This window comes from Rattus norvegicus, chromosome X (assembly GCF_036323735.1).
Source record: "Rattus norvegicus strain BN/NHsdMcwi chromosome X, GRCr8, whole genome shotgun sequence".
Lineage (NCBI taxonomy): Eukaryota > Metazoa > Chordata > Mammalia > Rodentia > Muridae > Rattus > Rattus norvegicus.
In genome coordinates, this window is record NC_086039.1 from 97104096 (window position 1) to 97126845 (window position 22750).

The 22750-nt window shown below is 35.8% G+C and overlaps 1 protein-coding gene across 5 annotated transcripts in view; it reads left to right on the forward strand.

Annotated features, from left to right (window-relative positions):
* Diaph2 (diaphanous-related formin 2) overlaps positions 1 to 22750 on the forward strand; it is an 827546-nt gene that overhangs the window by 403561 nt on the left and 401235 nt on the right. The window lies entirely within an intron of this gene.

Here is a 22750-nt window from a genome sequence, read left to right on the forward strand (position 1 = left end):
GCAGGGAAAGTAGAAAGGTAGGGTTTTTTTTTTTTTTTTTTGTTTTTTTTGTTTTTTGTTTTTTTTTTTTCCGGAGCTGGGGACCGAACCCAGGGCCTTGTGCTTGTTAGGCAAGCACTCTACCACTGAGCTAAATCCCCAACCCCTAGAAAGGTAGTTTTTATTGGCTTATATTTGACCTCACTGTACATTTAAATAACCCGTTCTTCTCCTTATTTTTGGCACTGCTGTGTTACTGAAGCTATGGTACCTCTAATCAAATAATACATTCTTTCCATTGAGAAGAACTTAAATGTGTTACTCCTTGAGTGTGTTTTAAAGATACTGTTCTATAATTTAGATAAAGAAGTGAGTATGGACTGGGTAGAATATGAGACTCAAAATGTCCTAGCATGGTGAAGGCCTTGCTTTCAAGGCACAACTCAATAGGTGCAAGGTAAACTAGCAGAATCATTTAGGACAGATGACAGGAATAATTGATGATGAGGCTATGGGAGCAAGTTGGCACATTAGATATATCCAAGGCAGACTAAGTTCTCACACCACTTTACACTGTATTAAGGAGTTAAGACAGAAGTGAAACAGAATGCTCATAAAATTTCCAGGCAGGGTAAATCTCCTTGTCAATATTGTCCACACTTCACAAGTGATTAAAATGTTAGAGGATGGATCAAGAAAATATTTTTCTGCAGGTGATTTTATATGGGTGCAAACTTTATTTTATCTTTTAGATAAGAGAAATGTTTGCTGTAGTGATTATATTCTGTAACTTTGAGGATTGAAGGAAATTATCATGGTATTACTTACTAGTTTCAGATCACTGAGCTAGTAATTTAGACACCTAAGTTTTTTGTCCTAATCTAGAAAATGACAGAGAATGGTAATAACAGTAAGATTAAAAAGGTAAATTATCATATACAAACCATACAGTAAAATATTGCCACATAGTAAAGTCCACAATTGTTATATACTATGGTTTTTAGAAATGGTAGTTTTCATATTATTAACAACTGATACACCAGTAAGAACATTGCATTGGTTTGATTGTTAGATTTGATGAGAATAATCTTATATATCTTACAGTTCTTCATGGTTCATCTAAGTATGTATTCTATTCAGCTCTTTTTCTTTTATATATCTAGGCTTTTTGATAAATCCCTTCATATTTTTCTTTAACAGTATCACAACCTTCTTTCTCGCTGTCTATTTCAACAGCCAAATGTATCCATTGTGTTTTGATTGCTTGCTTTGTGTATTGATCCAGCCAGTGTAGTCACAGACTGTTGCCAAATACCCTTTTCCTATCTCACTGTGTAGGCTGCAGCAATCACCACTCTTCACTTGTCTTTGACCGGCTCTCTGTCTTTCCTGTGAAATTCAAAGAGTTCTCAACTCAAAAACTTCTTAAGCACACCCTGCCTGCTTCCAGCCATTTTCATTTCCTCCTAGTTCTCATTTCAGTGAACCCAGACATATATTCTCTTGAGCCATTTTTATTCCTTTATAATAATCCTGTCTGTGTGTACAATTTCCTGCCGCATCCCCTGCCTGAAAATCTCACCTGCCTTGTCCTCTAAGACAACTGACTATCATTTGTCAAAACCCTGTTCAAAATCCATTTCCTTTCTTTCTAACGTCTTTTTACCAAAGCCTCTGGAGAAAATACTTTGAAGTTTGGCCTCTACAGGAAGAAAAGCAATGGTCAAAGGTCAGGCTACTTATGTCTTATTTATAGTTAAATGCTTTTCCTTAATATATGAGTCCTTAAGTCGCCTTTGCTTTCTTAATATAAATTTCAATGTCATTTGAGTCAAATTTTGTCACCTTCCGTATTATTTGTATTATATGTGTAATATACACATTCTCCCAGTGGAAATAAAATAGATAGATCAACACTATATAATTAATTTGCTTTTGAAAGTGAATCAGCACTTTGTGAATTACTACTCTTCCTCAAAAAAAAAAAGTCTGTTTAAAAATTGTAGGTACAGGAAAACACAATATCAAGTGAATGAATGAATTACATTGCACATATAATGAACAATTGTGTCTTTGTGATTATTAGAACTCATGTATGTATTTCAGGAGACAATGATGTTCTCTGCCTAGTATGGCAACAACAGGTATATTCTCTTCCAGCACTAAAATCGTAGACTCAAAATGTCTAATAATGGAGGGAAATGGCATCACCTTGAGCTGAACGATAAACAAAGAATTATGTAGAATCTAGGGATGGCTTTATTTGTATAATTACCTTTATTGTTCACAAAGCACAGCTTATAATTATGCATTTCTTGGAGACACATGCCTTTGATATCAACTTAGCATATTTTCCTAGAGCTCTGTAACTCAAAGATATTGAAGAAACACATCATTTTTACATTAAAACATATATATTACAGAGTAGAATGCAAAAACCACATGAATTTTTAAAATAAAACAGATGACTTCAAAGAAATTTCACACTGCAGCAGATCCCTAGGGGTGCATGTTCAATCTTTGGTTCCATTAGGGGTACTTTTGTGGGAGAAGTTTATGAAGCATTGCCTGGAGATTTCGAAAGTGCTTTTGTTTTTATTTGAATTTGTTTAGTTATTTAGTTAGCTATTATTGCTGGGGCAGGAGAGGGAAGCAAGTCAAGTGAGAAAGTGCACTATTTTCTTCTGAACAGGGATTCTTGTAAATCTGAAGTTCAGAAGCAAATAGATTATATATCCTTATTTATTACCAGTGAAATTAATATTGTTTTGAGTTATTTTATTCTGGGGTAAACTTTAAGTCTTCAGGTATTTTCATTAGTTACTGACATACCAGCATGTTTCAAGAAAGAAAATATTCTGGCTATATAAATTGTGATATCTTCAGTCAATTAAAAAGTACCCTTTATAAAAGATAATTGCCCTTTCCCTAATTTTTATTTTTAATTATTATATGTGTGCTATGCAGTGGCAAGTTTAATGTGAACTTGACAAAAGCCAGTCATTAGGGAGGAAAATTCAATTGCCTATGACAAGCCTGATGTGGATTTTCTTGGTTGATTATTTGTGGGAGACAGCTCTGCAGATTGTGAGTGGTGCCACCTCTTGCCTAGTGGTCTTGGATTCTATAAGAAAGTAGGCAGAACAAGCCAATAAGCAGCACTCCCTCATCCAGGATTCTGACTTGACTTCCTGCCCTGATTTTGTTTAGTGGTGGAATAGAAGATTATTTTGGTTATGGTGTTTTATCCCAGCAATAGAATCCCTAACTAAGATATATGAATATGTTTATATATAATATATATGAAGTATGAACAATTTACTAGATGTATTTGCTGACTTCTTTATCTAGTCTCCTCTCCATATCACTTTAATTTTTAGCTCTGAGAATTTTTATAGTTTGATTTAAAACCTTTACTGTTTTATAGGTTAGCTCCATGGATTAAACCAAAAGGGTTAGTAAAGTCTGATTAAAACTATTCTGTTCAATACAGGAAAATTATATTAATGTATTTGAAGGCACTATTAATCCTAAGGTTTTACATAAATTCATAATGGGTTTCACTTCAGTTAAATTAGTGCCATTGTACAATATAAAAGCTAGTGATGTTTTCCATGAGCAATGCTCAGTTCTTATGAGTTAAATTATATATTTTTCAGTCAGCTCTGCATTTTGATATCAGTCTTGTTTCCATGTTGTGTTGTTAACTAACTTATTTACTTACTCTCAATTCTTGTCAGGATTAATACTGGTGAAAACTCACATTAAAAGAAATCTTGTTTGAAAACTCTAGGAAATAAAAACAGAAATTAGAGAATAAAAGTTGAGTGTAAAAGAAAAACAGCATTTTAAGAAATAGCAAGTAGTAAAAGTTAAATATTAGAATATAAATGTTGGAGGAAAGAAAAAAATCAGGAACTTTAGCACCACTAGAAACTTTAGGGATCACCTAGTCCTTGCTAAAAGCAACCCAGAGTAGCATTGTGTACAACTTCGTCATCTTATACTGGAAGAAACTGGGCCTCTTAGTGAGAAAGGACTTGACCATGATCTCACAGCTGTATGGAAGGCTATTCAAATTTCATCCCTATTTTCATAATTGAGACTAACAGAGAAATTATACAGAAAGTAAATGCTAAGCAACTAAAAATCCTACTATAACTATAAACACCTCTTCCTTTGTGTAATTGTCCACAAGTTGTCTTGCTCAAATTTCACAGAATTAGCCTTTTCTTCATTGGTATTAGTAGTAGCATTAATAATAATTTTATTGGTAATAGTGCACCTTCAACATTTGGAATTTTTATTAAATTATTTCTATGTGTACTTGCCTAGACTGAATACTTATATTCACATATTAATTCCAGATCATCTCAGTCTCAGTCCACACAGCAATGTAGATACATCTAAGTCCTCAATAACAATTTTTTAAATTACACAATTGATATTTAGTGCAATATGTATTTGTCAAAATGAGACATTATAGATAGTTGGTTACTATTCACCAAAGAGAAAGCTGGACAAGTCAATATATGACACTGTGGCTTAAGAATATTTCCTACTGTGTTGCTTACTTCACGAAATTAGAAAGTTAAAAGTGACAACAATTGTATTCATGAGAGAATCTGAACTTCTAGAGACCATGAAACAAGAGAGGTTTTTTTGAGAAATATTAAGGACTGTCTCATAGGGCCAGTGGCAGTTGTGTATGATTGCAGTGTGCTATGTAACTAACAGGAACAACATATCTTTATTCTAAAGACTGAAAAATTACTTCAGCATTTCTTACTGTTAAATGCACAATAGAATGTATGAGTTTTGGGAAAGGTGCTCACAGGGTTGGAGATGTGAGAAAATAAAAAACTGTACAATTTATGAAACAGATTCAAACTTTGAGTTATATTCTTTTTAGAAGTACATAGTTATACCCATTGTGGACATTATGTAGTGTGGTGTGTGTGTGTGTGTGTGTGTGTGTGTGTGTGTGTGTGTGTGTGTGTGTGTATACTTGGTGGTAAGTTAGCTCCTTTACCCACTGAGCAATCTTGCTGATAGCATAGTAGAATAATTTGACTGTAGTTAAAAGTTAGTGTCTGTGGTTTGAATATGCTTGACCCAGGGAGTGGCACTACTAGGCCTTGTTGGAATAGGTGTAGCCTTGTTGGAGGGAGTGTGCCACTGTGTAGGCAGGCTCTAAGGGTTGCTGGTACTCAGACTCTGCACAATGAGGAAGAGTTTCCTGCTACTGCTTTTGAATCAAGCTAGAGAAATCTCAACTGTTCCAGTACCATTTCTCCCTGGAAGCTACCCAGCTTTCTTTATAAGACTTGCCTTGGGTATGGTCTCTTCACAGCTCTGCAACCCAGCTAAGGCATATATTAGATAAAATTGGGTATATATAATAATACATAATTTTAATAAACACATTAGAGTATTTGCTTAGCTTATTTTGGAATATTGTGAATTTTATGGAAACAATACCTTTTTAACAGTTTTACTTGTTTTTATAATTATTGATTTGTAATACCAAACTTCTTTCCTTGAGATAACAGAAATGCCAAATGGTTACCTGAAATTCCAGTACTAAGACTGAATTGCAAGTTCAAACCCCTTTGGCTACATATTTTTTTAGAGAACAAAACAACCACCTAAATAACGGAAAAAAAATAAAGTAAGGACATTAGAGCAAAATATACACTGTTTTTTTTAAAGTGTGGTAGAAATATCACATGGTAGATTTACCATGAGAATCACCTTCATTAAGGACCTAATGTATTGGTGTTAACCACACAGTATTTAGATTTGCATATTTTGTATAATATACTTCAGTTTTTGTTTTTTCATTTACTTAATATAATTTTGGACTAGTGGAAATCAAGCCCAGTACCTTACACATGCAGGTTGGTGACTTACACAGATTAGTGATTCCAAGACCGCTAACAGATATCTCTTCTGTACTGATGTAGCTTAATTGTCAAGGCATTGCAACTTTCATTTGTTATATAACGAAGGGGTTTGGGGCTGGAGAATTTTACCATTTCTACTGTAACTATGCCAGATAGTCACCCCATTTTTTTTCCAAACTGGAATGTTACATCCATTTCCCAAGTATTTTCTGCTCCGTGTAACTTTTTCCTCCCACATTTCTATAGAAAGGCTTCTGTTCTGACTTTCTGTAGTTTTTTACTTCATTGATGGTTGATAAAATCTATTCAAATGTCTTCATTTGGTACATGATTTTCATTTGTGTAACTGTATTCCAAAGTAATACATTCTCAATAACATTTTATCAGACTTACGTTTTATCATTGCAGTATTAGGCACAGTCTTGGCACCAGCAGATTTACCTTGGTGAATACTTATTTAGCATCAGCTGGATCTTGCTGCTGCCTTTATGTGAATCACTGCAGGCCTTCACAGTCACTTGTATTTCTTAAGTCGTGTCTGCAGATATGTAATAAGTTAATAGAAAAAAATTCACAAATATTCTCATTAAAATGGCTAAGATAAAGTAACAATTATATTGGTTATGCTTGGGGTGAGTTTGTGACTGAAAAGGAATACACTAGGGCTTCTGGCAATACTGGTCATATTGTGCTTCTTGATCTAGAAGGTGTTGCCAGGATTTGATTTATGAAAATTCATTAACCGTGTCACATACATGCATATTCTGATGCAAGTTAAACTTCAGTAAAATATGTAAAAATAATAATGACTTTAAAATATGTCATAGTTTATGAAAATTGAGGCATAGACTACCTTTTAATTCAAAGGATCCTTTTATTTTTATGCACACTGCATCCAAATCACATGTGTTGTATAAATATGAGTTGGCAATTGTTTTCAAGGTTCATCTCATATTACTGTAAATAATTGATGCTTTTCAGCAAGTTATATGTCATTTAAGGAATTTATCAAAGCATATTTTAATCTGAAAGTGATGTTTATGTTTTCTTTACTTAGTAACAGAATGAGACCCATCAACTACATTCTCTACAAGTAAGATCAAGGAGGTCTTTACTCCAGTTGTTATCAATATGATGCTGTGTGGTGAATCCTAATATGCCTTATCACACAGTGAATTAAAACTCCTACAAAGAACCTCTTGCTACTGTCATATTTTTACAATAATTGTCTACTTCAGTGTCTAGAAATAGGATGTTGATTACCAATGGTCAGTTTAATCTCATTTTGAATTCTAAGTACTTTCTTAAAGTCAGCTATTCATGCATCATTTATCCTCCTTTACTTGGCCCCTAAACCAATACAAAATATTGGGGGATACTTCATGCAACAGATTAAACGATTGATATTAAGTTGTATTATCAATGTGGAAGGAGAGGGTAGGCAAAGAAGTAGGAACAGAAGGGTAGAAATACCAACTGTTCCTGCCACAGGAATCATATCATAAAATAAGATATATTGTGGTCCTAATTGGCTATTATGTGTACCACCGTGGAAAACAGTTAAAATCTGGTCATCGTCTTGGTTGCCATTGCTATAATTTAATCATTCCCTTAGTCATTTGGTACTGTAATGTGTTATAATTAATGATGGGCCAATCACAGGGACATAGAGGGTTTGCTATTTCAAGTAAGTACCAGAACAAGGGCAGAGTTATCCAAAAAGTTGTTTGCATTCTCTGACATTGACACATTTTAAATTAGCTATAAACACAAGCATTAAATCATAAAAAACTATCACTGTTGCTTTAATTTCCTCCTGAATTTTGGATTGTGTAAGTTGGTAAGACAGTCTTAGTAAACACCAAATATGAATACTTACTTTGCAAATTTTGCATGATATGAATTCCTTAGTACTCTTTCATGTACAGCAGAAAGACAGGAACTGTAAATTTGATCTGAAGACTCATTGAGAGTAGCTATGTGGAACATCAGTTCTTTTTTGGAAGCTAATAGCTCTGTGCCAAACAATGCTTGTATAGCCATAGGTTAAAAAAATCCCTGCTAGTGGTAGAGTGCTTACCTAGGAAGCGCAAGGCCCTGGGTTCGGTCCCCAGCTCCGAAAAAAAAAAACAGAACAAAAAAAAAATCCCTGCTAAAATGCAGTGTCCAGGGATAAAATTTATGACATGTATAAATTCTAGTTTGACCTTTGTCATCCAGCTACTTGTTTGATAAGTTTGTAAACTTCTCAATGCATGTTTTCACATTTGTACACCTTTTTAAAGTTGTAAAATCCAGATCATAATGTGTATTCCCTGTAGTGATTATGATATTCAATGTTGAAATGCCTTAAGAAAAAGGTGTTATACACATATAATGACTTATTTAGTTAAGTTTCTTTGTGAATATTAATTTCAGTTGGTTTTTGAACTGGTTTACATTACATTTGTTAAGATTCATCTTAAACATTGAAAATCAATTACTGGGGTTGTATCTCAGTGGTCAACACATGTCCATCCATAATAAATAATATTTGAAAAACTAAATGTAAATATCAAATTACCTTTTAAAATCATAAGTATTTCTGAAATATTTTATGATGTCATTATGTGTATTTTCTTTACACATTCTCATATTCTTTGCAGCAGTTGGGTGCTTTTTCTAGTACTAATATTTCAAAAGTATATATATTCTTGAAATTTATGTCTTATGTGTGTATATATACACATATATACACACACACACACACACACACACACACACACACACACACACACATCTATAGAGACAAAGGCTTCCTTCTGAAGGATTCCCATAGCTTTACTTAATGTTTCGCTGTGGTCTCTGCATCTTTTTCCATTAGTTTATGTATAAAGCTTGTCTGGTAACATTGTTCTAGGCACCAATCTAGGAATATATCAGAATATCACTAGGAATCATTGCATTGGCATTTATGCTGTTCATATTTGGATCTATCCTAGGTCTCTGGGCCATCCACCCTATGGTTTTTGGCCCTCCAGGAAGTACCAGTAAATGGCCCATCTCATGACATGGAAAAAAACACACTCTAAAATAGTGGTTCTCAAACTTCCTACTGCTGCAACCCTTTAATACTGCTCTTTGTATTGTGGTGAACTCATCCATAAAATATTTTTATGGCTACTTTATAAATGTAATTTTTCTACTGTTATGAATCATAATATAACTATATGATATGCAAGATATCTGATATGTGACCCGCCCAAAGGTGTTGTGACCTATGGGTTGAGAACCACTGCTCTAGATGACACAGTTTCCTGGCTAGAATCCTAAAATTGGTAAGTTAGGAAAAAGAACTGAGCAACAGAATGAATTTATATCTCTCCTTTCTGATTGTGGGTGTGATATGACTAGCTGCTTAGAGCTGCTCCCTTGACTTCCCTACCATGATACTCTGGACTATAAACTGTGAGTCAGAATAAACTCCTTTTTCTTAAATTACTTCTCACAGGATATTTTATCACAGCAATAGGAAAAGAAATTAACATGCCAGGCCAACAGATATTCATATAACCTTTAGAGTGCTTTTGAATAAATTTGAAGAACAAAGTATAATAGCACCTGTGAACGGAAAATGAAATAATGAAGCTTATTTGAGTGCTATCAATTGAGATTCGGTATGATCAATTAAATTAGAAAGTATAAGGACTTATTTTGCTGAAAACCTAAGTGTTTTGCAAGGTCAAACAATTAACATTGGTATATTTAGCATTGCATCTCTTTTTCCCTAAAACTGTTTTACTAAGATTTACTTTCAATTGATATAGCATGTAGAAATATATGCTTAGCTTTACAGTGATTTTAAATGATAATGAAGTGCAAATATTTTGGGAAGTGCAATTTAATTTTCTGCAGTGACTAATTAAGGTAGAACAACTTATTTGTGAATATAAGCTTGTATGAGGGTAGACCCATCATACACATGAAAAGAAATATATCTATAATCAATTGTTCTTGCTTCCCAAAGAACTATAGTCAGTTAATGATCTCCATTCTATTGCCTGACTCTGGCCTTCTCATGTTTGTTGTTGTTGTTCTTGTTGTTGTTGTTGTTGTCATTGTTATTTTCTTTTCTTAAGATATAAAGTGAAGGTGACAAACAAGGTTATTTGGAAGATGATTTAAGATGATACTTGTATTTAAATATTATATTGTCAAATTATAAGCAGATATCTGAGCTAAGAGGAAACAAAAAGAGCTTAGTCTGTCATAAATAATTACCGAACTATACCAGTAATAGTTAATATGAGTTCATTTACTTCTGTTTTAATCTATTTGTGTAAACTGAACTTAAAGAGGGTAACTTCAGGCAAGAGCAGCCATTACATCATAGGCCTGCAATCATTCCTCCAGCATTGCCATTGACAACTAATAAATTGGTCAGTGTGTGTGGCTGGAAATAGCTGAGCACTGCATCCCTTACCTATAGAGTTAAGAATAAGGTTGGAATGTGGCTTACCTAAAGTGACCACAGCCAGGGGCATGATCATTGGCAACATTAAAAAAAGAAATAAATGAATACATACCTGTTACCATTATTGGTTGTGCTAGAACATCCTGTGTAAAATACGTGTTTTACAAAGTCTTTATTTTATTATAGTTTTTCATGAAAGAAGAGAGTACCTACTCCTCTTACATTAAAGAGAAACACAAATTACTAATTAGATGGTTGTGAAACAGTGTTATCATTTTGCCTTTACACTGACTTTTCAAAAATAGTGTCACCTTAACAGCTTTGGAAAATCAGGACCTTCAGGGCACATTATTACTTCTGCAGATTCATGGACCATGTCTATTCCCAGGGACATTGAAATGAAAAGCAAGGCCAGGCAAGACTAACATTTATTTCATGAAAGTTTCACTGACATTCTTATTAGATAAAGATAAAGGGGAAATGTTTCTCAGGGATTCATATGACATTTTCCTGTATACAGATTTGGGTTTTTTTTGGATTTTTTTTTTTTTTTTGGTAAAACAAAACAGAATTTTGAAAAATTGCCAGGTTGTGCTTCCAAAGGAATACAGAACCCTGTGTTTTTCAAATGGGTTGAAAAATGGTTTAAATGAACTGAGCTGTTCACAGCCTCTGGCTTTTACTTTGTGTGAGTTATGTCTAAGCAAGGATTTTATTATCGTCAGTGTTGTTCATGCTGCTATAGTTAGAATTGCCAGTCCGATTACAAATCCACTATTTCAGTTTGGGTTTATAACTCAGCACTAGAAGTAACCATGGGCTAAAGATTGACATACACATTTACAAACTATGATTCTAATGGTGGCTATGAATGTGATCAAATATGTAGTAAACATTCAAATTAGCATATGCTACTTTTATAGTATATTTTATAAAATTGATAATGTATTGTGGTTCTTTCATTATAAAAATTGTCTGACGAATGTTAACTTAGTCACAGTAACTGGTTAACAAACTTAGCAAAAACTTTTCTTCAGGCTAATTAGTCCTTCTAGTCAAGACACTCAATTTACCATGGAAGTCATGAACAAAAAGAATTTTTGCTGGTACATGAGTTAATGGCTTCAGAAAGACACTCAGAGATGAATCAACATTATGGCCAAATATATAATCAATTTGACCCAAAGTTTAGTAAATGCCATTGGAATAGAATAGCTAAACTTGCAGTTTGAAATTATCGATTAGAAAATGTGTAGTGTCTACTAAGTTGGTTGTTGGTGGTGTGTTTCTGTGTGTTTGGTTGGTTTTATTATTATTGTTCTTGTTATGTTTGGTTTTGATTTGACACACATTCTGATTATGTAATCCTAGCAGGACTTGAGCATTCTACATTTTCCAGGCTTGCTTTTAACTTAGGTTTCTGCTGCTGCAGCATTCCATATACTAAGTCTCCATATGGCCACTACCACACCCAGCTACTACTACATTTTCAAAATAGACAGATATTCAATTTGTCATCACTTTAAGATTTCTATTATAAAATCAAGGGGTTTCTTTACTTAGAACAAGAATGCATTAAATTTGCAAATATAAGAACATGCGTTAATCTTAAATCAGGGTTATAGATTGAATCACAATCTAATTTCAGCACCTTCCCCACCCCAGGCAAATGAACAAAGACTTGTCTATATTTTTAAAATGTATACTTTTTCTCCCAATTAATACACCTACTGTGAGTCGAAGAAACTTTAACTTGTCAGATAATGTCAAAAAATTTGAAAGATTTAATTTAGCTTAGGTATTTTGCTTTGCTTAATTTAGAACAAGATTTTGATAAAACCCTGTACAACATTAGAGGTTGTTCAGGATTTTAGACTTCTACTTGTAGTTAACCATATACAGATAACTTAAGAAGGGTAGTTCCTCAAACGTTAGCAGTTAGGACTATGATGCTGGACATGACAGTTACAACTAATGTCCTCGACATCAAATGAGCACAGGGAAGAAACAAGTATATCCATATTCAAATACTCATGCATTGAGATAAGTGCTATGTGATATATGGTTAGAATTCCTAGGTTAGTTTAAAGGGAATCTATAGATGTTGTCTGAGGCTATGACATGAGGGTTTTCCAGGAAATGGAAATTACTAGGGAAGTGTTGAAAGGCAGATACTGTCCAGAATGCTCTAGGACCTAAAAAAGTAGCAAACTAGAGAATTATGGAGAAAGAAGACACAGAACAACATGGTTTAAGGTGAAAAGATACAGAAACTCCAGGACTACGAACAGAAGACCTGGCTAAAGGTACATATTCCCTCCCTTCTAAACATTGCAAAAGGAGTATTCTTTATCTATTTTATATTTTATTTATTTACATTTCAAATGTTATCTCCTTTCCCAGAAAACCCCCTATACCATCACCTTCCCCCTGCTTCTATAGGAATGTTCACCCACCCACCAACCCACTTCCAAACACCACCCTGGCATTCCCCTATACTTGGGCATCAAGCCTTCACAAGACCAAGGGCCTGTCCTTCCATTGATGCTAGATAAGGCCTTTGTCTGCTACATAGGTGACTGAAGCCATTGTTCCCCCTATGTGTACGCTTTGATTGGTAGTTTAGTCCGTGGGAGCTCTGGGGTATCTGATTGATTTAGTTCTTCCTATGGGGATGCAAACCCATCCAGTTCCTTCAGTCCTTCCTCTAACTTCCCCATTCGGTCCTTGCACGCAGGCCAATGGTTGGCTGCAAACATCCAAATCTGTATTTGTCAGGTTCTGGCAGAGCCTCTCAGGGGACAGCTATATCAGGTTGCTGTCAACAACCACTTGTTGGCATCCACAATAATTTCTGGGTTTGGTGTCTGCATATGAGATGGATTTCCAGATAGGGCAATCTCTGAATGGCCTTTCCTTCAGTCTCTGCTCCATACTTTGTCTTCATATTTCCTCCTATGAATATTTTTGTTCCTCTTCTAAGAAGGTCTGAAGCATCTGCACATTGGTCATCCTTCTTCTTGAGTTTCAAGTGATCTGTGAATTGTATCTAGTAAAATGAGCTTTTGGACTAATAGCCACTTCAGTGAGTGCATATCATGTGTGTTCCTTAGTGATTGGGTTGCCTCACTCATGATGATATTTCTGAGTTCCATCCATTTGCCTAAGAATTTCATGAAGTCATTGTTTTTAATAGCTGAGTAGTATTCCATTTTGTAAATATACTATATTTTCTGTATCCATTCCTCTGTTGAAGGATATCTGTTGTTTTTTTTTTCAGCTTCTGGCTATTATATATAAAGCTGCTATGAACATAGTGGAGCATGTGTCCTTGTTATATGTTAGAGCATATTTTGGGTATATGACCAAGAATCCTCAGGTAGAACAATGTCCAATTTTCTGAGGAATCTCCAGACTGATTTCCAGAGTGGTAACAGCAGCTTTAACTCCCAACAGTGGAGTTCATTCTCAACATCTTCTCCAGCATCTGCTGTCACATGACTTTTTGATCTTAACCATTCTGACTGGTATGATGTGGAATCTCAGGGTTGTTTCAATTTGCATTTCTCTGACTAAGGATGTTGAACATTTCTTTAGGTGCTTCTCTGCCATTCATTGTTCATTGATTGAGATCTCTCAATTTCTGATTGGTTCTGTACCTTATTTTTTAATAGGGTTATGTGGTAATATAGAGTCTACCTTCTTGGGTTCTTTGTATATATTGGATGGATATTAGCCCTCTATTGGATGTGCAATTGGTAAAGATCTCCGCACAATCTGTTGGATGCCATTTTGTCTTAGGGATAGTGACCTTTGCCTTACAGAAGCTACGCAGCTTTATGAGGTCCCATTTGTTGATTCTTGATCTTAGCGCATAAGCCATTGGTCTTCTTCTGTTCATGAAATTTTCCTCTGTGACCATGTGTTCAAGGTTCTTGCTCTCTTTATCCTCTACTGCTTTCAGTTTGTCTGATTTTATGTGGAGATCCTTGATCCACTTGTACTTGAGCTTTGTTCAGGTGATAAGAATGCATTCTCCAAAATGTTGACCTCTCAACATTTGTTGAAACTTCTCTTTTTTCTAGTGTATGGTTTTAGCTCCTTTGTCAAAGATCAAGTGATGATAGGTGTATGGGTTCATTTCTGGGTCTTCAATTCTATTCCATTCATCTACCTGCCTGTCTCTTTACCAATACCATGCAGTTTTTATCGCTATTGCTCTGTAACACAGCTTGAAATCAGGGATAGTGATTCCCCCAGAAGTTCTTTTATTGTTGAGCATAATTTTCACTACCCTGTTTTTTTTCTTTTGTTATTCCAAATGAATTTGCAAATAGCTTGTTCTAACTCTGTGAAGAATTGATTTGGAATTTTGATGGGGAATGCATTGAATCTATAGATTGCTTTTGGGAAAACGGCCATTTTTAGTATATTAATCCTGCCGATCCATGAGCTTGGGATATTTTTCCATCTTCTGAGACCATCTTCAATTTCTTCAGAGACTTGAAGTTCTTGTCATACAGATCTTTCATTTGCCTGGTTAGAGTTACACCAAGATTTTTTATATTATTTGTGACTATTGTAAAGGGTATCATTTCCCTAATTACTTTCTCAGCCTGTTTATCCTTTGAGTAGAGGAAGGCTAGTGATGTTTTTGTGAGTTAATTTTATATCCAACCACTTTGCAAAAGTTATTTATCATGTTTAGGAGTTCTCTGGTAGGGTCAATAAGTATACTATCATATCATCTGTGAATAGTGATCTTTTGAATTCTTCCTCTCCAATTTGTATCCCTTTGACCTCCTTTTTTTTTTCTAATTGCTTTGGCTAGGAATTCTAGTACTATATTGAATAAATAGGGAGATAGTGGGCAGCCTAGTCTAGTCCCTGATTTTAGTGGAATTGCTTCAAGTTTCCATTTAGTTTGATGTTGGCAACTGGTTTGCTGTATATTGCTTTTAATATATTTAGTTATGGGCCTTGAATTACTGATTTTTCCAAGACTTTTAACATTAAGGAATGTAGAAGCATTCTTTCTAAGAGATTTCTTTTTCCCTGCGGAAAGACTTTTCTCTTTTTGGTTTGTTTTTTTTTTTTTTATTTTTGTTTTTATTCATTTTTGTTTTTTTTTTTGTTCATGTCATGATAACTTGCCACAGATAGACAGACATACACACATGCACACAGACACACAGACACACACACACACACACATTTATTTATGTATATAGTTACAGATGGTTGTTGTTGTTTGAGAAATTTAGTTTCTGAAATGTATCAATACTTGACTGTTGGTTTACTGAATATAAACTCCAGTTGTAGTTTTCATGTTAAAAAATTTCAACTTGTAGAAAATCTGATTTAAAATGTATGTAAGTATAATATAAGTATTTCTCTATTCTTGATCATCATTCATTTTAATTCTTGCTTTAACTGCACTTTATTATCTCCTGTAATGTAATGAGTCAATCAAGAAAATGGTTTTTTTTCCTTGAAAGTTCTTTTATGATTTGTAGCAAACAGACCAGTGCAGATGACATTTTACCTTTTGTTGATGTTGCTTAGGAACAGAAGTAAAAATCAAAAGTATTCTTTCTGTTTAGATTTATAAAAGGGCAAAGAAGTTGGATATCATCATTTCTTGAAGAAACATCTACATCTAGCACCTTCCTTTTCAAACATTGTAGTCACTGAATCATTAAAAAGTAACACATAGCCTTTTTTCCATGTTAAAGTTGCACATCTTGAAAAATAACAGTAAAAATAAAACTTTTAAGAAATATTATTTTACATGATAGAGAGCTGACATGAGGGAACACTAGTCATATATAGCTCTTCCCCATTGTGCATATAACTAATTGTGTTGCTATTTGACCGTCAAAATCCAAAGACATTCTGAAATCATGTTCGAGCATTTCAAACTGTCTCTTCAGACTATTAATTAACTTCTGTTTTCTAAAGATGAATGAATGACGTTCTGTTCATTATTCACAGAATATACCTCTTTATGCCTGTCTACATTCTTTTCACTTTGATTTTCTCAAATGCATCATAGACTTAAATCTAAACAGGTAGATAGCCATTTGCTTGAAATACTTTTCCCCAAGTACAACAAATCGACGTGGAATATGTTCCACTGAACTTTCATTTTGTCCATCCCTAGAGACTACCAAAGGAAATGCTTGAACATAGCTACAGGTATGAGGGAGTTTAATTTTCTCTGTTACATTATTAGAAATCATAATGTATTTGAACAATGAACCCTAGATATCTGTCTGTCTTAGGAAAACTGCCATCATGTGTGCATATATTCTTGTATATATTTTTAAAGTGAGAATAGAAGGTAAAAAGACTAATAACTAAAATAGTAGTGCCAAGTAATAAAGTGGTTGATCAAGCATGTAGCAGGTGGTGAGTTTGTTTTCATATGTTTGATCTACTTTGTACTTCACAAAAGCTCTATAACTTAAAGTATAGTTTCAGAGATGAAGAATCTTAAAGTTCATAAGGGGGCATCACTTTTGTAATGTTTTCCAAGCTAGGCAGATATCTAACTTTTAACTTTCCACGATACAGAAAATTGAATTGGAATAATTGCCACAACACAAGAATAATGCTTCATTTTGAAATAATACTTTAGGATGTTAAAGGAAAAGAAAGAGAAATTGTACTTGTGTCATCTTCGAAGTCTGATAAAGAGGGGTTCTAGAGTTCTTTTAGGATGTAGTGATGTGAAGAGCTGGGGAAATATATTTTAGTTGTCAAGGATATTCATGGGAAAGAAGTACTTAAAATGGATGTCATTGCTTTATGCCTCCAAACCTATTTTCCCATGAAACATTGAAATTTTAAATAATACAGTGCTGGGAGATACTTCAGAAATTCTGCTCTTGGAGTAATATCTTTACAAGTTCAGTTGTAAAAAAGAACAGTTAATAGAACTACAATATACACTTATTCCACTGTGTGATTTTAATTGTTTTTTTTTACTGTTCTTGCATTCTAAGTTCTAAATCAGAACAGCCACATTCAAATATTTAAAGAGGAAATACATGAAGGAGTTTCATCTAACATTTGTTGGTAACATCTTAGGATTAAAGTCTAACTTATCAAGAACTATGATAGAAATATTTGATAAACCTGCTTGCTGTCATAGTGCAAAGCATTGCCCATTTCTATAAAGGATGGAGAAAAGGAAAGGACTTAGGCAGCTTGAAGAGTATACAGAATGAGAATCAAGCACCAAAGGAGGTGTTAGTCCCGAGTTTTCTGAAGATACCCAGCTGCCAGAATAAATTTTTTTTGGCACTGGATGAAAGAGTATCATTAATACCCATAATCCTTTTACTACTTAAGACACATATACTCCATTATGGACCTATTTTCAATAGATTAAAAATGTTATAACAACTACAGTGTTTTATGACCTTAGACAGCATTACTGAAGAAAATGACATTTGCATTTTCATAATCACTAAAGTTCAGGTGCTGTTCCTCCAGTACATAATAAACTTGACATTTCACATCAGAATTTAAATAGTATCACAATAGGTGGTGTCATAGTTCTCTACTGCCTGACATTATACAAAGTATAAAATATAATGTGCCATTTGTCCAGTTAAATAAAAGAAGGAAAAATATTTTTAAAATCCTCTCAACTCTCTTTCTAAAAAATTCATGACCAACTGACTTTTTTCAAAGAACTGCACTATTCTTTTCTCTGCTAAGTAAAATCCCTCTTGATTCTGATGGAAGCGAGAAAGGAATGTGTGCTAGATCGTAATGGCAAATTGTGTTATTTGTAACACTTATGTCTGCCTTCATGGAGATTAATTACGAAATTCATATTAAAGTATTACTTCTGTTGAATTCGCTGCCTTTTTAAAACTTCTTTCCTTTGGCCATTTCTACTGATGATATTCAGTAAAGTATCTGTCAACTGCCTATGATTAGTTTGGCCAGATGCTACTTTCTCTGGTAAATTCATTTTAAACACTTGACAAGCCTGCAAAGATTAGTGCCAGCCAAACTAAAAATATTTTTACAGAGGAAAAATGTGTGAAATCAGTTACGTTGCAGGTATGCCGATGACTATGTAAATTTAAGTGACAGCATATCTTTCCGGTGTTTCCTTGTGAATTGTTGTCTACCTTACAGAACAGTTGGTCCAGTTATTCTTCACAGGCCTATTTACATTTCATCAAGTGGAGCACTTGGAAGTTTCTGTATGTTATTCTGTTCCCTTACCTACCTGAACACTACAAATGAGGAACCACAATATAAAGTTAGGACCTTCTGGATTAGTCTTTGGTTAGGGGCTTAGTCCCTGGAAGCTCTAGTTGCTTGGCATTGTTGTTCATATGGGGTCTCGAGCCCCTTCAAGCTCTTCCAGCCCTTTCTCTGATTCCTTCTACAGGAGGCCCCGTTATTAGTTCAGTGGTTTGCTGCTGGCATTCGCCTCTGTATTTGCTGTATTCTGGCTGTGTCTCTCAGGAGAGATCTACGTCCGGTTCCTGTGGACCTGCACTTCTTTGTTTCATCCATCTTATCTAGTTTGGTGGCTGTATATGTATGGGACACATGTGGGGCAGGCTCTGAATGGGTGTTCCTTCTGTGTCTGTTTTAATCTTTGCCTGTCTATTCCCTGCCAAAGGTATTCTTATTTCCCTTTTAGAGAAGGAGTGAAGCATTCACATTTTGGTCATCCATCTTGAGTTTCATGTGTTCTGTGAATCTAGGGTAATTCAAGCATTTGGGCTAATAGCCACTTATCAATGAGTGCATTTCTGTGTGTGTTTTTCTGTGATTGGGTTACCTCACTCAGGATGATATTTTCCAGTTCCATCCATTTGCCTATGAATTTCATAAAGTCGTTGATTTTGATAGCTGAGTAATATTCCATTGTGTAGATGTACCACATTTTCTATATCCATTCCTCTGTTGAAGGGCATCTGTGTTCTTTCCAGCTTCTGGCTATTATAAATAAGGCTGCTATGAACATAGTGGAGCATGTGTCTTTGTTATATGTTCGGGCATCTTTTGGGTATATGCCCAAGAGAGGTATAGCTGGATCCTCGGGTAGTTCAATGTCCAGTTTTCTGAGGAATCTCCAGACTGATTTCCAGAATGGTTGTACCAGTCTGCAATCCCACCAACAATGGAGGAGTGTTCCTCTTTCTCCACATCCTCCCCAGCATCTGCTGTCACCTGAGCTTTTGATCTTAGCCATTCTCACTGGTGTGAGGTGTAATCTCATGGTTGTTTCGGTTTGCATTTCTCTTATGACTAAAGATGTTGAACATTTCTTTAGGTGCTTCTCAGCATTCGGCATTCCTCAGCTGTGAATTCTTTGTTTAGCTCTGAACCCCAATTTTTTTTATTAACTTGAGTATTTCTTATATACATTTCGAGTGTTATTCCCTTTCCCGGTTTCCGGGCAAACATCCCCCTCCCCCCTCCCCTTCCTTATGGGTGTTCCCCTCCCCATCCTCCCCCCATTGCTGCCCTCCCCCCAATAGTCTAGTTCACTGGGGGTTCAGTCTTAGCAGGACCCAGGGCTTCCCTTTCCACTGGTGCTCTTACTAGGATATTCATTGCTACCTATGAGGTCTTAGTCCAGGGTCAGTCCATGTATAGTCTTTAGGTAGTGGCTTAGTCCCTGGAAGCTCTGGTTGCTTGGCATTGTTGTTCATAAGGGGTCTCGAGCCCCTTCAAGCTCTTCCAGTTCTTTCTCTGATTCCTTCAACGGGGGTCCTATTCTCAGTTCAGTGGTTTGCTGCTGGCATTCGCCTATGTATTTGCTGTATTATGGCTGTGTCTCTCAGGAGAGATCTACATTCGGTTCCTGTTGGCCTGAACTTCTTTGCTTCATCCATCTTGTCTAATTGGGTGGCTGTATATGTATGGGCCACATGTGGGGCAGGCTCTGAGTGGGTGTTCCTTCAGTCTCTGTTTTAATCTTTGCCTCTCTCTTCCCTGCCAAGGGTATTCTTGTTCCCCTTTTAAAGAAGGAGTGAAACATTCACATTTTGATCATCCGTCTTGAGTTTCATTTGTTCTAGGCATCTAGGGTAATTCAAGCATTTGGGCTAATAGCCACTTATCAATGAGTGCATACCATATGTGTTTTCTGTGATTGGGTTAGCTCACTCAGGATGATATTTTCCAGTTCCAACCATTTGCCTACGAATTTCATAAAGTCATTGTTTTTGATAGCTGATTAATATTCCATTGTGTAGATGTACCACATTTTCTGTATCCATTCCTCTGTTGAAGGGCATCTTGGTTCTTTCCAGCTTCTGGCTATTACAAATAAGGCTGCGATGAACATCTGAACCCCAATTTTAATAGGGTTAATTGTCTCCCTGTGGTCTAACTTCTTGAGTTCTTTGTATATTTTGGTATAAGCCCTCTATCAGTTGTTAGATTTGTAAAGATCTTTTCCCAATTTGTTGGTTGTTGCTTTGTCCTAACAACAGTGTCCTTTGCCTTACAGAAGCTTTGCAGTTTTATGAGATCCCATTTGTCGTTTCTTGATCTTAGAGCATAAGCCATTGGTGTTTTGTTCTAGTCCTACATGTCTCTGAGATCTCTGAGTCACAATGACCAAATAACTTAATATTTCCTCATTGTGGATCTCCCACTATATAAAAGCTTTTGGTTTCAAGCCACCTTTCCCCCACTTTTACACATACATTATACTGTGAAATGCCTCTGGGTAGCAATTCCTGGAAAAAGTTAGATTGCTTTTGCATAAATTAAATAGATATTGTGTTTTTTTTTATTGCTTGCTGGACACTATTACCAAGTTCACTGTTTATAATGCCTTTGAAAGAGTTCTTGTTCTCTTTTCGTCAGAAAGAGCCTTCGTATTGCAGTCTTAGATCCTATGCAATTAGTTTGCAATTACCAAAACATTTTCCATTATTTCTTATCATTTTTAGCAATAAGCGTAATTTTTAACCATTTCTTTTTACTTTTCTTTTCTAAATTTTTTATTTTATCTCTCTCTACAGTCCAGACTTTATCCCCATCCCAGTCTACCCTCTGACTGGTCCACATCCCATGCCCCCCCATCTCAATGAGGATGTCCCTACCCCCTACCCCTCCCCACTCCCTGGGGCCTTCAAACTCTTGAGGGTTCGATTCATCTTATTTGACTGAGTTCATACCTGGCAGTCCTCTCCTTTATATTTTTTGGGCATCTCATATCATCTGCCTGTTTGGTGGTTCAGTGTCTGAGAGATCTTGGGGGTCCAGGATAGTTGAGACTGCTGATTTTCTTATAGCATCGCCCTCCTCCCCAGTTCCTTCCAGCTTTTCCCTAATTCAACCACAGGGGTCAGCAGCTTCTGTCCATTGGTTTAGTATAAACATCTGCATCTGACTCAGCTGCTTGTTGAGTCTTTCAGAGAGCAGCCTTGATAGGCACCTTTTTTTGAGCACACCATAGCATCAGTAATAGTGTCAGGACTCAGGGCCTCTTCTTGAGCTGGATCCCAATTTGGGCCTGTCACTGAACCTTGTTTTCCTCAGGCTCTTCTCCAGTTTTGTTCCTGCAGTTCTTTCAGAAAGGAGCAATTCTGGGTCAGAGTTTTTGACTGTGGGATGGCAACCTCATCACTCTACTTTGATGCTCAGTCTTTTTCTACTGGAGGTAGAGTCTACAAGTTCCCTCTCCCCACTGAAGGGCATTTTATCTAAGGTCCCTCCCTTTGCGTCCAGAGTCTCTCACCTCCAAGGTCTTAATTCAAAAAGGTTAACAAGCTGAAGGGCACAAGTGTCGACATTTCAATCTCACTTGGGAGGGGGACAAAAGCAATCACAGGAGGGGGAGGGAGGGAAGGATGGGGGGGAGAGGGGAGAGGGAGAAGACAAGGGGAACATGATCATGTACTGTGAGAGACAGCAGAAAGAATGGAAACAGTTATCCCAGGGAGGTAAGAGGTAGGGGAGAGGACTCTCTAGAATATACCAATAAGAGTATTTAATTTCTACCAATCCATTTTTTTCAAATATCTCAAACAAGAAAATGGTATAGAAAGGCTAAGAACCTAGTTTTGCAGATAGGGCAGTGTTTTATCAAATTGGCTCTTGTCTTTCCCAAGTTGCTGGAGTTTGTAGGTTTGAATTTCTTCAGTTTGTGTTGCAGATGTGCAACTCTGTCTCCTTGTGAGTCCTTTAACAACTGGAAAAGAGACTGTCCCGAAATCTGAAGCCTGACTGTCAATCCTGTTCCCCAACAGAGCTGCCTTTTTGGCCTCCATAGGAAAGGGTACACCTAATTTGGCAAAGACATGATACAGGGTGGGAAGATACCCAAGGGTGACCCCACCCACTCAGATGAGACTAGAAGGGTGGATACATGGATGGACTCTGAAAAGGGGACTGGGAGAGGGCAGCATTTGCTAAA